A 14,125-nucleotide genomic window follows, 5' to 3' on the forward strand; every position below is an offset into this window, starting at 1 on the left:
TTGAGTCTGCAGAACTGTCACATGGCAATCGTGCTGTGTCTTGGGGCGGAATATGCTGAATGACGTGACGTTGTGTCCACCGGGAATCGGTCTGTAGAACCGTCACGTAGCATAGTGTGTGTGAGACTTCATTGGTCTTCAGCTGATTAGAGTTCTACCGGACTGTATGTCGTGACAGTCCTTCAATTAAAGGCAGGGTCTGATCTTTCCACGCAGTTTCCTCAAAGTATTGAGTAAAACCCTTTGAAAGTAGAAATAAAACATTCCAGTCCGTACGGGCCGACAGCACTGTGAAATCACCAACCGATCGCCTGCCCCACTAACCGTGAGGTTTGTCACGGATACAAAGTGGATCTTTTTCCCAAGGTGGTCTCTAACCACCAGCCATTCCAACAACAGCCAAACGCGCTGACCAATTACGTCACAGAGACATGAGAATGAGGATCACGACAAAAAGAGAGACACTTTGAGAAGAGGAACACATGTTGTTCTGAAAAAAATTGAGTGATGGCTCAATTAAAGTAAGACAACAAACTGTGCTACTTCATGGATATACATAAACGATGCACTTGTGACCCAAAGTCGTTAACCAGTCAGGTTACATTGAACACTGCGAGAAGCCCTACAAGAGTAGAGCATCAAAAAATTAGTAAAAACTCATGTTGTTCCTCTCCACGGAAATCTTTAGTAAAAGGCGAAAGATTTATACGATCTGAAGAGAAACATGAGTGAACTACTGATACTGAACCAGAGAAGGAGCTGTATTCTTCCACATCAACCTTTAAGTCATGGTGGCGCCCTCTGCACGGTGCGTGTCTCACAACATCTGGAATGAAGATAAAGGAGCGAAGTCATCCGTCAAAAAGTACTACACAAGATAATGAGATGCAACTTAAACTCCATGAGCAGCTTGTCCACAACGCTCAAGCTGTTTGGGCTTCAAACATCAGGTAATTCTGGAAGCTGACTGCGACGCATAGGTCACAAGGCGAGAAATTCTCCATTCACGTTGTTGGTAGGACTCGAACCTACGCAGGGAAACCCAATGGATTTCTAGTCCATCGCCTTAACCACTCGGCCACAACAACACCGGAAGCCAGCCACTTCATCATTCATTTTGTTATTGGTTGATTAGAAATCGGTTCGCATCATCTCTCCGTCTTCTTTCAAGCATCAATGATGATGGCTGCTTTTCAAGCAATTGACCTGGGTTCGATTCCCAGCCACTGCACGTACCCCATTCCATTCAATCGTGATTCACAGAACTGGTTTCTTCGGCCCAGTCACATATCCACTGAAGGCACGAGCGATGAAGGCCGTGGAACTGAAATCCATTGGGGATTTCCCCCGTAGCTTCGAGTCTTACCAACAACGCGAGGCGGAGATTGATTTTTTCCCATTGACACCTATGTGTTGGTCGTCCGCGTCCAGCCGAAATGGGACATTTCTGGTGTTGACAGTTGAGGCACAAATATTCTGCCATCCATGGTTTGATGGCAAAAACAATTGGCAAAGCCTGAGAACTGAACCCAGGTCAACTGCTTGGAAGGCAGCTACAGTTTACACAAGAACGGCATTGCACAGATTCCCGTCAAGGAACATTCACTTTCACATAGAGAACTCGACAATACCGGATTTACAAACATGCGGTGCGATGGTGTTTTTGGCTGACTCAGTAAGGCTCCTTAGCTTCTCTATTTCTTTTAGTCCATGTCAAATCAAGATTTGTTTCCACTCAGTTCCACTCTGTACATAAATGGCTGCATCGGTCATGTCTAAAATACAGCAGTGTGAGTGTTATGAATGCAGGTGGGAATACTTGAGCATCATTTGTGGTTGTGGCTCTGTGGAACCATCACGTAATGTAACGTGTAATTACATGGGTCCTCATCTGAGCAACTCAAGCAGCAGCTTTGCGCAGTGGCAGTATCGTAGCCTATGAGGTTTATCCGAGGCGCGATTATTGCTAGTTGAAAACTTTACCCAATACCCCGCCTTGACGACTTGAAATACAGTTGTTACGCCAATTTTTGCTGTCTCTGTGGGGACATGTTTGCTGTTGATGTAACAAAATCCCAAAATTCCCGACTCCTCGGCAAAATAAGAACCTGCCGAGATACGTGATCGTAATCTAGCAAGACCATTTCCGACCGTCCAACGCTTCAAGATTGTGTCCGATTCTTTTTCATTGCGCTGTTTTCGCAGTATTGGACAAAAACCCTCTTGAAACAGAAATAAAAGGTTTCAGTCCACTGGGGATCGCACAAGCGCGCAGTACGATGAAAACACTGAGCACACATTTTTACATTATTTCAGGTCACCAACTCTACTTTGACGTCAAATGTGGTAGAGAACCTTGAAGTTCTTCAGTGAACCAAAGTGGATCTTTATGAATGTAAAAAAAGAAAAGTACCCGGTTTGTCCTTTTCTCGTCACATGCTGCAGAGGACGACACCATGAGTTAAAGGTTTGTGTTGATGAAAGCCATTGGGGCTTTGCTCAATTGTTGATGCTCCTTTTCTTTGAGGTGCTGTTTACTGTGTTCAGCGTATCCTGGTTTGTGGTTACCATTGGAGTCGGCTCATACGTTCCGCCGTACATGGTACTGTAGTTGAGCGCTTTCCAGCTATTGCAAGTCTACTCTTCTGACATACCGTAATTTCTGTACTACTCAGTATTTCCAAATTGACAAATGACTGAAAACGTTTCTCTCGTCCAGATGTTATTGTGGCCGAGTGGTTAAGGCGATGGACTTGAAATCCATTGACTTGTACCGGCGTAATTTCAAGTCCTACCAACAACGTTGGTTCGTGTTTCGGATCCTTTGGCTATTTTGAGTCTGCAGAACTGTCACATGGCAATCGTGCTGTGTCTTGGGGCGGAATATGCTGAATGACGTGACGTTGTGTCCACCGGGAATCGGTCTGTAGAACCGTCACGTAGCATAGTGTGTGTGAGACTTCATTGGTCTTCAGCTGATTAGAGTTCTACCGGACTGTATGTCGTGACAGTCCTTCAATTAAAGGCAGGGTCTGATCTTTCCACGCAGTTTCCTCAAAGTATTGAGTAAAACCCTTTGAAAGTAGAAATAAAACATTCCAGTCCGTACGGGCCGACAGCACTGTGAAATCACCAACCGATCGCCTGCCCCACTAACCGTGAGGTTTGTCACGGATACAAAGTGGATCTTTTTCCCAAGGTGGTCTCTAACCACCAGCCATTCCAACAACAGCCAAACGCGCTGACCAATTACGTCACAGAGACATGAGAATGAGGATCACGACAAAAAGAGAGACACTTTGAGAAGAGGAACACATGTTGTTCTGAAAAAAATTGAGTGATGGCTCAATTAAAGTAAGACAACAAACTGTGCTACTTCATGGATACACATAAACGATGCACTTGTGACCCAAAGTCGTTAACCAGTCAGGTTACATTGAACACTGCGAGAAGCCCTACAAGAGTAGAGCATCAAAAAATTAGTAAAAACTCATGTTGTTCCTCTCCACGGAAATCTTTAGTAAAAGGCGAAAGATTTATACGATCTGAAGAGAAACATGAGTGAACTACTGACACTGAACCAGAGAAGGAGCTGTATTCTTCCACATCAACCTTTAAGTCATGGTGGCGCCCTCTGCACGGTGCGTGTCTCACAACATCTGGAATGAAGATAAAGGAGCGAAGTCATCCGTCAAAAAGTACTACACAAGATAATGAGATGCAACTTAAACTCCATGAGCAGCTTGTCCACAACGCTCAAGCTGTTTGGGCTTCAAACATCAGGTAATTCTGGAAGCTGACTGCGACGCATAGGTCACAAGGCGAGAAATTCTCCATTCACGTTGTTGGTAGGACTCGAACCTACGCAGGGAAACCCCAATGGATTTCTAGTCCATCGCCTTAACCACTCGGCCACAACAACACCGGAAGCCAGCCACTTCATCATTCATTTTGTTATTGGTTGATTAGAAATCGGTTCGCATCATCTCTCCGTCTTCTTTCAAGCATCAATGATGATGGCTGCTTTTCAAGCAATTGACCTGGGTTCGATTCCCAGCCACTGCACGTACCCCATTCCATTCAATCGTGATTCACAGAACTGGTTTCTTCGGCCCAGTCACATATCCACTGAAGGCACAAGCGATGAAGGCCGTGGAACTGAAATCCATTGGGGATTTCCCCCGTAGCTTCGAGTCTTACCAACAACGCGAGGCGGAGATTGATTTTTTCCCATTGACACCTATGTGTTGGTCGTCCGCGTCCAGCCGAAATGGGACATTTCTGGTGTTGACAGTTGAGGCACAAATATTCTGCCATCCATGGTTTGATGGCAAAAACAATTGGCAAAGCCTGAGAACTGAACCCAGGTCAACTGCTTGGAAGGCAGCTACAGTTTACACAAGAACGGCATTGCACAGATTCCCGTCAAGGAACATTCACTTTCACATAGAGAACTCGACAATACCGGATTTACAAACATGCGGTGTGATGGTGTTTTTGGCTGACTCAGTAAGGCTCCTTAGCTTCTCTATTTCTTTTAGTCCATGTCAAATCAAGATTTGTTTCCACTCAGTTCCACTCTGTACATAAATGGCTGCATCGGTCATGTCTAAAATACAGCAGTGTGAGTGTTATGAATGCAGGTGGGAATACTTGAGCACCATTTGTGGTTGTGGCTCTGTGGAACCATCACGTAATGTAACGTGTAATTACATGGGTCCTCATCTGAGCAACTCAAGCAGCAGCTTTGCGCAGTGGCAGTATCGTAGCCTATGAGGTTTATCCGAGGCGCGATTATTGCTAGTTGAAAACTTTACCCAATACCCCGCCTTGACGACTTGAAATACAGTTGTTACGGCAATTTTTGCTGTCTCTGTGGGGACATGTTTGCTGTTGATGTAACAAAATCCAAAAATTCCCGACTCCTCTGCAAAATAACAACCTGCCGAGATACGTGATCGTAATCTAGCAAGACCATTTCCGACCGTGCAACGCTTCAAGATTGTGTCCGATTCTTTTTCATTGCGCTGTTTTCGCAGTATTGGACAAAAACCCTCTTGAAACAGAAATAAAAGGTTTCAGTCCACTGGGGATCGCACAAGCGCGCAGTACGATGAAAACACTGAGCACACATTTTTACATTATTTCAGGTCACCAACTCTACTTTGACGTCAAATGTGGCAGAGAACCTTGAAGTTCTTCAGTGAACCAAAGTGGATCTTTATGAATGTAAAAAAAGAAAAGTACCCGGTTTGTCCTTTTCTCGTCACATGCTGCAGAGGATGACACCATGAGTTAAAGGTTTGTGTTGATGAAAGCCATTGGGGCTTTGCTCAATTGTTGATGCTCCTTTTCTTCGAGGTGCTGTTTACTGTGTTCAGCGTATCCTGGTTTGTGGTTACCATTGGAGTCGGCTCATACGTTCCGCCGTACATGGTACTGTAGTTGAGCGCTTTCCAGCTATTGCAAATCTACTCTTCTGACATACCGTAATTTCTGTACTACTCAGTATTTCCAAATTGACAAATGACTGAAAACGTCTCTCGTTCAGATGTTATTGTGGCCGAGTGGTTAAGGCGATGGACTTGAAATCCATTGACTTGTACCGGCGTAATTTCAAGTCCTACCAACAACGTTGGTTCGTATTTCGGATGCTTTGGCTATTTTGCGTCTGCAGAACTGTCACATGGCAATCGTGCTGTGTCTTGGGGCGGAATATGCTGAATGACGTGACGTTGTGTCCACCGGGAATCGGTCTGTAGAACCGTCACGTAGCATAGTGTGTGTGAGACTTCATTGGTCTTCAGCTGATTAGAGTTCTACCGGACTGTATGTCGTGACAGTCCATCAATTAAAGGCAGGGTCTGATCTTTCCACGCAGTTTCCTCAAAGTATTGAGTAAAACCCTTTGAAAGTAGAAATAAAACATTCCAGTCCGTACGGGCCGACAGCACTGTGAAATCACCAACCGATCGCTTGCCCCACTAACCGTGAGGTTTGTCACGGATACAAAGTGGATCTTTTTCCCAAGGTGGTCTCTAACCACCAGCCATTCCAACAACAGCCAAACGCGCTGACCAATTACGTCACAGAGACATGAGAATGAGGATCACGACAAAAAGAGAGACACTTTGAGAAGAGGAACACATGTTGTTCTGAAAAAAATTGAGTGATGGCTCAATTAAAGTAAGACAACAAACTGTGCTACTTCATGGATACACATAAACGATGCACTTGTGACCCAAAGTCGTTAACCAGTCAGGTTACATTGAACACTGCGAGAAGCCCTACAAGAGTAGAGCATCAAAAAATTAGTAAAAACTCATGTTGTTCCTCTCCACGGAAATCTTTAGTAAAAGGCGAAAGATTTATACGATCTGAAGAGAAACATGAGTGAACTATTGACACTGAACCAGAGAAGGAGCTGTATTCTTCCACATCAACCTTTAAGTCATGGTGGCGCCCTCTGCACGGTGCGTGTCTCACAACATCTGGAATGAAGATAAAGGAGCGAAGTCATCCGTCAAAAAGTACTACACAAGATAATGAGATGCAACTTAAACTCCATGAGCAGCTTGTCCACAACGCTCAAGCTGTTTGGGCTTCAAACATCAGGTAATTCTGGAAGCTGACTGCGACGCATAGGTCACAAGGCGAGAAATTCTCCATTCACGTTGTTGGTAGGACTCGAACCTACGCAGGGAAACCCCAATGGATTTCTAGTCCATCGCCTTAACCACTCGGCCACAACAACACCGGAAGCCAGCCACTTCATCATTCATTTTGTTATTGGTTGATTAGAAATCGGTTCGCATCATCTCTCCGTCTTCTTTCAAGCATCAATGATGATGGCTGCTTTTCAAGCAATTGACCTGGGTTCGATTCCCAGCCACTGCACGTACCCCATTCCATTCAATCGTGATTCACAGAACTGGTTTCTTCGGCCCAGTCACATATCCACTGAAGGCACGAGCGATGAAGGCCGTGGAACTGAAATCCATTGGGGATTTCCCCCGTAGCTTCGAGTCTAACCAACAACGCGAGGCGGAGATTGATTTTTTCCCATTGACACCTATGTGTTGGTCGTCCGCGTCCAGCCGAAATGGGACATTTCTGGTGTTGACAGTTGAGGCACAAATATTCTGCCATCCATGGTTTGATGGCAAAAACAATTGGCAAAGCCTGAGAACTGAACCCAGGTCAACTGCTTGGAAGGCAGCTACAGTTTACACAAGAACGGCATTGCACAGATTCCCGTCAAGGAACATTCACTTTCACATAGAGAACTCGACAATACCGGATTTACAAACATGCGGTGTGATGGTGTTTTTGGCTGACTCAGTAAGGCTCCTTAGCTTCTCTATTTCTTTTAGTCCATGTCAAATCAAGATTTGTTTCCACTCAGTTCCACTCTGTACATAAATGGCTGCATCGGTCATGTCTAAAATACAGCAGTGTGAGTGTTATGAATGCAGGTGGGAATACTTGAGCATCATTTGTGGTTGTGGCTCTGTGGAACCATCACGTAATGTAACGTGTAATTACATGGGTCCTCATCTGAGCAACTCAAGCAGCAGCTTTGCGCAGTGGCAGTATCGTAGCCTATGAGGTTTATCCGAGGCGCGATTATTGCTAGTTGAAAACTTTACCCAATACCCCGCCTTGACGACTTGAAATACAGTTGTTACGGCAATTTTTGCTGTCTCTGTGGGGACATGTTTGCTGTTGATGTAACAAAATCCAAAAATTCCCGACTCCTCTGCAAAATAAGAACCTGCCGAGATACGTGATCGTAATCTAGCAAGACCATTTCCGACCGTCCAACGCTTCAAGATTGTGTCCGATTCTTTTTCATTGCGCTGTTTTCGCAGTATTGGACAAAAACCCTCTTGAAACAGAAATAAAAGGTTTCAGTCCACTGGGGATCGCACAAGCGCGCAGTACGATGAAAACACTGAGCACACATTTTTACATTATTTCAGGTCACCAACTCTACTTTGACGTCAAATGTGGCAGAGAACCTTGAAGTTCTTCAGTGAACCAAAGTGGATCTTTATGAATGTAAAAAAAGAAAAGTACCCGGTTTGTCCTTTTCTCGTCACATGCTGCAGAGGATGACACCATGAGTTAAAGGTTTGTGTTGATGAAAGCCATTGGGGCTTTGCTCAGTTGTTGATGCTCCTTTTCTTCGAGGTGCTGTTTACTGTGTTCAGCGTATCCTGGTTTGTGGTTACCATTGGAGTCGGCTCATACGTTCCGCCGTACATGGTACTGTAGTTGAGCGCTTTCCAGCTATTGCAAGTCTACTCTTCTGACATACCGTAATTTCTGTACTACTCAGTATTTCCAAATTGACAAATGACTGAAAACGTCTCTCGTCCAGATGTTATTGTGGCCGAGTGGTTAAGGCGATGGACTTGAAATCCATTGACTTGTACCGGCGTAATTTCAAGTCCTACCAACAACGTTGGGTCGTGTTTCGGATGCTTTGGCTATTTTGAGTCTGCAGAACTGTCACATGGCAATCGTGCTGTGTCTTGGGGCGGAATATGCTGAATGACGTGACGTTGTGTCCACCGGGAATCGGTCTGTAGAACCGTCACGTAGCATAGTGTGTGTGAGACTTCATTGGTCTTCAGCTGATTAGAGTTCTACCGGACTGTATGTCGTGACAGTCCATCAATTAAAGGCAGGGTCTGATCTTTCCACGCAATTTCCTCAAAGTATTGAGTAAAACCCTTTGAAAGTAGAAATAAAACATTCCAGTCCGTACGGGCAGACAGCACTGTGAAATCACCAACCGATCGCCTGCCCCACTAACCGTGAGGTTTGTCACGGATACAAAGTGGATCTTTTTCCCAAGGTGGTCTCTAACCACCAGCCATTCCAACAACAGCCAAACGCGCTGACCAATTACGTCACAGAGACATGAGAATGAGGATCACAACAAAAAGAGAGACACTTTGAGACGAGGAACACATGTTGTTCTGAAAAAAATTGAGTGATGGCTCAATTAAAGTAAGACAACAAACTGTGCTACTTCATGGATACACATAAACGATGCACTTGTGACCCAAAGTCGTTAACCAGTCAGGTTACATTGAACACTGCGAGAAGCCCTACAAGAGTAGAGCATCAAAAAATTAGTAAAAACTCATGTTGTTCCTCTCCACGGAAATCTTTAGTAAAAGGCGAAAGATTTATACGATCTGAAGAGAAACATGAGTGAACTACTGACACTGAACCAGAGAAGGAGCTGTATTCTTCCACATCAACCTTTAAGTCATGGTGGCGCCCTCTGCACGGTGCGTGTCTCACAACATCTGGAATGAAGATAAAGGAGCGAAGTCATCCGTCAAAAAGTACTACACAAGATAATGAGATGCAACTTAAACTCCATGAGCAGCTTGTCCACAACGCTCAAGCTGTTTGGGCTTCAAACATCAGGTAATTCTGGAAGCTGACTGCGACGCATAGGTCACAAGGCGAGAAATTCTCCATTCACGTTGTTGGTAGGACTCGAACCTACGCAGGGAAACCCCAATGGATTTCTAGTCCATCGCCTTAACCACTCGGCCACAACAACACCGGAAGCCAGCCACTTCATCATTCATTTTGTTATTGGTTGATTAGAAATCGGTTCGCATCATCTCTCCGTCTTCTTTCAAGCATCAATGATGATGGCTGCTTTTCAAGCAATTGACCTGGGTTCGATTCCCAGCCACTGCACGTACCCCATTCCATTCAATCGTGATTCACAGAACTGGTTTCTTCGGCCCAGTCACATATCCACTGAAGGCACGAGCGATGAAGGCCGTGGAACTGAAATCCATTGGGGATTTCCCCCGTAGCTTCGAGTCTTACCAACAACGCGAGGCGGAGATTGATTTTTTCCCATTGACACCTATGTGTTGGTCGTCCGCGTCCAGCCGAAATGGGACATTTCTGGTGTTGACAGTTGAGGCACAAATATTCTGCCATCCATGGTTTGATGGCAAAAACAATTGGCAAAGCCTGAGAACTGAACCCAGGTCAACTGCTTGGAAGGCAGCTACAGTTTACACAAGAACGGCATTGCACAGATTCCCGTCAAGGAACATTCACTTTCACATAGAGAACTCGACAATACCGGATTTACAAACATGCGGTGTGATGGTGTTTTTGGCTGACTCAGTAAGGCTCCTTAGCTTCTCTATTTCTTTTAGTCATGTCAAATCAAGATTTGTTTCCACTCAGTTCCACTCTGTACATAAATGGCTGCATCGGTCATGTCTAAAATACAGCAGTGTGAGTGTTATGAATGCAGGTGGGAATACTTGAGCATCATTTGTGGTTGTGGCTCTGTGGAACCATCACGTAATGTAACGTGTAATTACATGGGTCCTCATCTGAGCAACTCAAGCAGCAGCTTTGCGCAGTGGCAGTATCGTAGCCTATGAGGTTTATCCGAGGCGCGATTATTGCTAGTTGAAAACTTTACCCAATACCCCGCCTTGACGACTTGAAATACAGTTGTTACGGCAATTTTTGCTGTCTCTGTGGGGACATGTTTGCTGTTGATGTAACAAAATCCAAAAATTCCCGACTCCTCTGCAAAATAAGAACCTGCCAAGATACGTGATCGTAATCTAGCAAGACCATTTCCGACCGTCCAACGCTTCAAGATTGTGTCCGATTCTTTTTCATTGCGCTGTTTTCGCAGTATTGGACAAAAACCCTCTTGAAACAGAAATAAAAGGTTTCAGTCCACTGGGGATCGCACAAGCGCGCAGTACGATGAAAACACTGAGCACACATTTTTACATTATTTCAGGTCACCAACTCTACTTTGACGTCAAATGTGGCAGAGAACCTTGAAGTTCTTCAGTGAACCAAAGTGGATCTTTATGAATGTAAAAAAAGAAAAGTACCCGGTTTGTCCTTTTCTCGTCACATGCTGCAGAGGATGACACCATGAGTTAAAGGTTTGTGTTGATGAAAGCCATTGGGGCTTTGCTCAATTGTTGATGCTCCTTTTCTTCGAGGTGCTGTTTACTGTGTTCAGCGTATCCTGGTTTGTGGTTACCATTGGAGTCGGCTCATACGTTCCGCCGTACATGGTACTGTAGTTGAGCGCTTTCCAGCTATTGCAAGTCTACTCTTCTGACATACCGTAATTTCTGTACTACTCAGTATTTCCAAATTGACAAATGACTGAAAACGTCTCTCGTCCAGATGTTATTGTGGCCGAGTGGTTAAGGCGATGGACTTGAAATCCATTGACTTGTACCGGCGTAATTTCAAGTCCTACCAACAACGTTGGTTCGTGTTTCGGATGCTTTGGCTATTTTGAGTCTGCAGAACTGTCACATGGCAATCGTGCTGTGTCTTGGGGCGGAATATGCTGAATGACGTGACGTTGTGTCCACCGGGAATCGGTCTGTAGAACCGTCACGTAGCATAGTGTGTGTGAGACTTCATTGGTCTTCAGCTGATTAGAGTTCTACCGGACTGTATGTCGTGACAGTCCATCAATTAAAGGCAGGGTCTGATCTTTCCACGCAGTTTCCTCAAAGTATTGAGTAAAACCCTTTGAAAGTAGAAATAAAACATTCCAGTCCGTACGGGCCGACAGCACTGTGAAATCACCAACCGATCGCCTGCCCCACTAACCGTGAGGTTTGTCACGGATACAAAGTGGATCTTTTTCCCAAGGTGGTCTCTAACCACCAGCCATTCCAACAACAGCCAAACGCGCTGACCAATTACGTCACAGAGACATGAGAATGAGGATCACAACAAAAAGAGAGACACTTTGAGAAGAGGAACACATGTTGTTCTGAAAAAAATTGAGTGATGGCTCAATTAAAGTAAGACAACAAACTGTGCTACTTCATGGATACACATAAACGATGCACTTGTGACCCAAAGTCGTTAACCAGTCAGGTTACATTGAACACTGCGAGAAGCCCTACAAGAGTAGAGCATCAAAAAATTAGTAAAAACTCATGTTGTTCCTCTCCACGGAAATCTTTAGTAAAAGGCGAAAGATTTATACGATCTGAAGAGAAACATGAGTGAACTACTGACACTGAACCAGAGAAGGAGCTGTAATCTTCCACATCAACCTTTAAGTCATGGTGGCGCCCTCTGCACGGTGCGTGTCTCACAACATCTGGAATGAAGATAAAGGAGCGAAGTCATCCGTCAAAAAGTACTACACAAGATAATGAGATGCAACTTAAACTCCATGAGCAGCTTGTCCACAACGCTCAAGCTGTTTGGGCTTCAAACATCAGGTAATTCTGGAAGCTGACTGCGACGCATAGGTCACAAGGCGAGAAATTCTCCATTCACGTTGTTGGTAGGACTCGAACCTACGCAGGGAAACCCCAATGGATTTCTAGTCCATCGCCTTAACCACTCGGCCACAACAACACCGGAAGCCAGCCACTTCATCATTCATTTTGTTATTGGTTGATTAGAAATCGGTTCGCATCATCTCTCCGTCTTCTTTCAAGCATCAATGATGATGGCTGCTTTTCAAGCAATTGACCTGGGTTCGATTCCCAGCCACTGCACGTACCCCATTCCATTCAATCGTGATTCACAGAACTGGTTTCTTCGGCCCAGTCACATATCCACTGAAGGCACGAGCGATGAAGGCCGTGGAACTGAAATCCATTGGGGATTTCCCCCGTAGCTTCGAGTCTTACCAACAACGCGAGGCGGAGATTGATTTTTTCCCATTGACACCTATGTGTTGGTCGTCCGCGTCCAGCCGAAATGGGACATTTCTGGTGTTGACAGTTGAGGCACAAATATTCTGCCATCCATGGTTTGATGGCAAAAACAATTGGCAAAGCCTGAGAACTGAACCCAGGTCAACTGCTTGGAAGGCAGCTACAGTTTACACAAGAACGGCATTGCACAGATTCCCGTCAAGGAACATTCACTTTCACATAGAGAACTCGACAATACCGGATTTACAAACATGCGGTGTGATGGTGTTTTTGGCTGACTCAGTAAGGCTCCTTAGCTTCTCTATTTCTTTTAGTCCATGTCAAATCAAGATTTGTTTCCACTCAGTTCCACTCTGTACATAAATGGCTGCATCGGTCATGTCTAAAATACAGCAGTGTGAGTGTTATGAATGCAGGTGGGAATACTTGAGCATCATTTGTGGTTGTGGCTCTGTGGAACCATCACGTAATGTAACGTGTAATTACATGGGTCCTCATCTGAGCAACTCAAGCAGCAGCTTTGCGCAGTGGCAGTATCGTAGCCTATGAGGTTTATCCGAGGCGCGATTATTGCTAGTTGAAAACTTTACCCAATACCCCGCCTTGACGACTTGAAATACAGTTGTTACGGCAATTTTTGCTGTCTCTGTGGGGACATGTTTGCTGTTGATGTAACAAAATCCAAAAATTCCCGACTCCTCTGCAAAATAAGAACCTGCCGAGATACGTGATCGTAATCTAGCAAGACCATTTCCGACCGTCCAACGCTTCAAGATTGTGTCCGATTCTTTTTCATTGCGCTGTTTTCGCAGTATTGGACAAAAACCCTCTTGAAACAGAAATAAAAGGTTTCAGTCAACTGGGGATCGCACAAGCGCGCAGTACGATGAAAACACTGAGCACACATTTTTACATTATTTCAGGTCACCAACTCTACTTTGACGTCAAATGTGGCAGAGAACCTTGAAGTTCTTCAGTGAACCAAAGTGGATCTTTATGAATGTAAAAAAAGAAAAGTACCCGGTTTGTCCTTTTCTCGTCACATGCTGCAGAGGATGACACCATGAGTTAAAGGTTTGTGTTGATGAAAGCCATTGGGGCTTTGCTCAATTGTTGATGCTCCTTTTCTTCGAGGTGCTGTTTACTGTGTTCAGTGTGTCCTGGTTTGTGGTTACCATTGGAGTCGGCTCATACGTTCCGCCGTACATGGTACTGTAGTTGAGCGCTTTCCAGCTATTGCAAGTCTACTCTTCTGACATACCGTAATTTCTGTACTACTCAGTATTTCCAAATTGACAAATGACTGAAAACGTCTCTCGTCCAGATGTTATTGTGGCCGAGTGGTTAAGGCGATGGACTTGAAATCCATTGACTTGTACCGGCGTAATTTCAAGTCCTACCAA

At 44.8% G+C, this 14,125-nt stretch overlaps 15 non-coding genes across 15 annotated transcripts; 5 read left to right on the plus strand and 10 right to left on the minus strand.

Moving 5' to 3' along the window:
* Positions 1-618: 618 nt before the first annotated feature.
* On the minus strand, positions 619-731 carry LOC128750255 (U5 spliceosomal RNA). The gene has a single exon (XR_008413060.1). It is a non-coding gene; the product is annotated as a U5 spliceosomal RNA (small nuclear RNA).
* Positions 732-1,007: 276 nt separating this feature from the next.
* On the minus strand, positions 1,008-1,088 carry trnas-aga (transfer RNA serine (anticodon AGA)). The gene has a single exon. It is a non-coding gene; the product is annotated as a tRNA-Ser (tRNA).
* An 821-nt stretch (positions 1,089-1,909) lies between these two features.
* On the plus strand, positions 1,910-2,048 carry LOC128750236 (U4 spliceosomal RNA). The gene has a single exon (XR_008413042.1). It is a non-coding gene; the product is annotated as a U4 spliceosomal RNA (small nuclear RNA).
* A 1,403-nt stretch (positions 2,049-3,451) lies between these two features.
* LOC128750256 (U5 spliceosomal RNA) lies at positions 3,452-3,564 on the minus strand. Its single transcript, XR_008413061.1, has one exon. It is a non-coding gene; the product is annotated as a U5 spliceosomal RNA (small nuclear RNA).
* Positions 3,565-3,840: 276 nt separating this feature from the next.
* Positions 3,841-3,922, minus strand: trnas-aga (transfer RNA serine (anticodon AGA)). The gene has a single exon. It is a non-coding gene; the product is annotated as a tRNA-Ser (tRNA).
* An 821-nt stretch (positions 3,923-4,743) lies between these two features.
* LOC128750295 (U4 spliceosomal RNA) lies at positions 4,744-4,882 on the plus strand. Its single transcript, XR_008413098.1, has one exon. It is a non-coding gene; the product is annotated as a U4 spliceosomal RNA (small nuclear RNA).
* Positions 4,883-6,283: 1,401 nt separating this feature from the next.
* Positions 6,284-6,396, minus strand: LOC128750257 (U5 spliceosomal RNA). Its single transcript, XR_008413062.1, has one exon. It is a non-coding gene; the product is annotated as a U5 spliceosomal RNA (small nuclear RNA).
* Positions 6,397-6,672: 276 nt separating this feature from the next.
* On the minus strand, positions 6,673-6,754 carry trnas-aga (transfer RNA serine (anticodon AGA)). Its single transcript has one exon. It is a non-coding gene; the product is annotated as a tRNA-Ser (tRNA).
* Positions 6,755-7,575: 821 nt separating this feature from the next.
* Positions 7,576-7,714, plus strand: LOC128750306 (U4 spliceosomal RNA). The gene has a single exon (XR_008413109.1). It is a non-coding gene; the product is annotated as a U4 spliceosomal RNA (small nuclear RNA).
* Positions 7,715-9,115: 1,401 nt separating this feature from the next.
* LOC128750258 (U5 spliceosomal RNA) lies at positions 9,116-9,228 on the minus strand. The gene has a single exon (XR_008413063.1). It is a non-coding gene; the product is annotated as a U5 spliceosomal RNA (small nuclear RNA).
* A 276-nt stretch (positions 9,229-9,504) lies between these two features.
* Positions 9,505-9,586, minus strand: trnas-aga (transfer RNA serine (anticodon AGA)). The gene has a single exon. It is a non-coding gene; the product is annotated as a tRNA-Ser (tRNA).
* An 820-nt stretch (positions 9,587-10,406) lies between these two features.
* On the plus strand, positions 10,407-10,545 carry LOC128750318 (U4 spliceosomal RNA). Its single transcript, XR_008413120.1, has one exon. It is a non-coding gene; the product is annotated as a U4 spliceosomal RNA (small nuclear RNA).
* A 1,401-nt stretch (positions 10,546-11,946) lies between these two features.
* On the minus strand, positions 11,947-12,059 carry LOC128750259 (U5 spliceosomal RNA). The gene has a single exon (XR_008413064.1). It is a non-coding gene; the product is annotated as a U5 spliceosomal RNA (small nuclear RNA).
* Positions 12,060-12,335: 276 nt separating this feature from the next.
* Positions 12,336-12,417, minus strand: trnas-aga (transfer RNA serine (anticodon AGA)). Its single transcript has one exon. It is a non-coding gene; the product is annotated as a tRNA-Ser (tRNA).
* Positions 12,418-13,238: 821 nt separating this feature from the next.
* LOC128750325 (U4 spliceosomal RNA) lies at positions 13,239-13,377 on the plus strand. The gene has a single exon (XR_008413127.1). It is a non-coding gene; the product is annotated as a U4 spliceosomal RNA (small nuclear RNA).
* Positions 13,378-14,125: the final 748 nt, after the last annotated feature.

Source organism: Synchiropus splendidus, chromosome 18 (genome assembly GCF_027744825.2).
Source record: "Synchiropus splendidus isolate RoL2022-P1 chromosome 18, RoL_Sspl_1.0, whole genome shotgun sequence".
Taxonomy (NCBI): domain Eukaryota; kingdom Metazoa; phylum Chordata; class Actinopteri; order Syngnathiformes; family Callionymidae; genus Synchiropus; species Synchiropus splendidus.